The 1,953-nt window shown below is 42.4% G+C and overlaps 1 non-coding gene across 1 annotated transcript; it reads right to left on the bottom strand.

Moving 5' to 3' along the window:
- Positions 1-409: 409 nt before the first annotated feature.
- On the bottom strand, positions 410-518 carry LOC120271346. The gene has a single exon (XR_005539959.1). It is a non-coding gene; the product is annotated as a small nucleolar RNA R71 (small nucleolar RNA).
- Positions 519-1,953: the final 1,435 nt, after the last annotated feature.

The raw sequence follows: 1,953 nt of genomic DNA, 5'->3' as shown, positions 1-1,953 counted from the left end.
TTGAAGGGTCAGATAACATGGCAGAACAGAATGAGCAATAGAGGACACTTTCCGATCATGTGCGACCCTCGCTTTTAGGCACACAATCGAGTATTGTGCGACCCTCGATTATAGCTTTGAATTTTTGAGTCGAAGCCATCATTCATCCGTGATGATTCAAGAGAGTCGCGTGAGTTCAATGGTTTGGCCGATGAGGACCCAAACAATCATATAGAGAGCTTCTTGAAGTTTGTGACATGTCAAGATCACGATACGTATGGGATGATGCTATCAAATTGAGGGCTTTTTCCATTTCTCTCCTAAAGGAAGAGCCAAGCAGTGGCTTTATTCCTTACCAAAAGCATCCATCATGACTTGGAATGAGATGGTCAAGTTGCTCTTTGTAAGATACTTCTCCGGAAAGTCGGCAAAGCTTTGTAATGAGATATCGTCATTTGTAGCAGTATGGATCTTGAGTTATTGTTTGAGACATGGGAGTGCTTCAAGGATCTTTTACGAAGGTGCCTACAACACAGATTTCTTGAATGGATAATTATTCAGACTTTCTATAATTGGTTGAATCTGAATACAAGGCAATTGCTAGATATCACCGCAGGAGGTATAATGGGGAGTAAAACCCCTAAAGAAGCCCGATAGTTAGTAGAGGAGATAGCCATAAACAGCTACCAGTGGAATGCGCAGAAAAGGAAAATGGTGGGCGGGCTCCATGGAATAGATGCAGTCACTACTTTAGCAGCCCAAGTGGAATCATTTAGTAAGAAGTTACACATTCTAACTTCTAATAAAGTGGTGGTCGTGATTACTTTCACCGGTCATCGCCGAGGGTATGCTCCATCTCGATTGCCCAATCTCTATTAGTGATACATCTTCCACGTAGCAAGTTGATTTTGTGGGTAATGCAATGAGGAACCATATGGGTAATGCAATGAGGAACCAAGGTAATCCATATAGCAACACCTACAATCCTGGTTGGAAGAGTCATCGCAAATTTTCATGGAGTAACCAAGGGCAGCAAAAGGCCATGGCACCACCGGGTTTTCAACAACAACAATCACCAAACATGGATAATCGAGTTTCAGGGTTGGAGACCGAATGACCGACTTAGAGAAATCTTTGACCCAATTTGTGCAATCATCGGGTACATTGTTTCAATCGGTCGAGGATACACTTTCTAACAACACCACTTCATTGCACAATCTAGAGGATCGAGTGGGGCAAATAGCAAAGTCTCTATCAGAGAAACCACAAGGAAGCTTTCCAAGTAACACCGAGACCAATCCACTGGAACATTTGAAGGCGATCACTTTAAGGAGTGGGCGTAAGGTCTAGGGTAGGCTTTCAAGTGAAAAGACCAATGTTGAAGCACCCGAGGTCGTGGAGGTTGAGGAAAGAGCAAACAAAAAGAAGAAGGTGGGACACCCACCCTACAAGCCAGGAATTCCTTACTCCTCTAGATTGAAGAATGACCAAGCGGATGAGCAGTACAAGAAATTTATGGGTTTGTTTAAGCAATTACACATAAACATTCCCATTGTTGAGGCAATATCCCAAATGCCTAGGTATGCGAAGTTCTTGAAAGACTTGTTGACCAACAAAAGGAAGTTGGAGGAGAGTGCCTCCGTGATCCTAGATATACTTTGCAACCACACCACTTCATTGTACAATATAGAGAATCAAGTGGGGAAAAATTGCGAAGTCATAATCAAAAGAGACCTCAAGGAAGCTTGCTTAGTAATAGTGAGACTAATATGAGGGAACATGTAGGCGATAACTTTGAGAAGTGGTTGTGAGGTTGAAGGTAGGCTTCCAAATGAGAAGACCAATGTTGAAGTATCCAAGGTCCATGAAGGTTGACGATAAAGCCAATGAGAAAAGAGGTGGCACCCCACCTTACAAGCTAAGAATCCTTACCCTTCAAGATTGAAGAATGACCAAAATAAAAAGAAATACAAT

This window comes from Dioscorea cayenensis, chromosome 10, assembly GCF_009730915.1.
Source record: "Dioscorea cayenensis subsp. rotundata cultivar TDr96_F1 chromosome 10, TDr96_F1_v2_PseudoChromosome.rev07_lg8_w22 25.fasta, whole genome shotgun sequence".
Classification (NCBI taxonomy): domain Eukaryota; kingdom Viridiplantae; phylum Streptophyta; class Magnoliopsida; order Dioscoreales; family Dioscoreaceae; genus Dioscorea; species Dioscorea cayenensis.
This window is presented reverse-complemented; position numbering and strand designations above follow the sequence as displayed.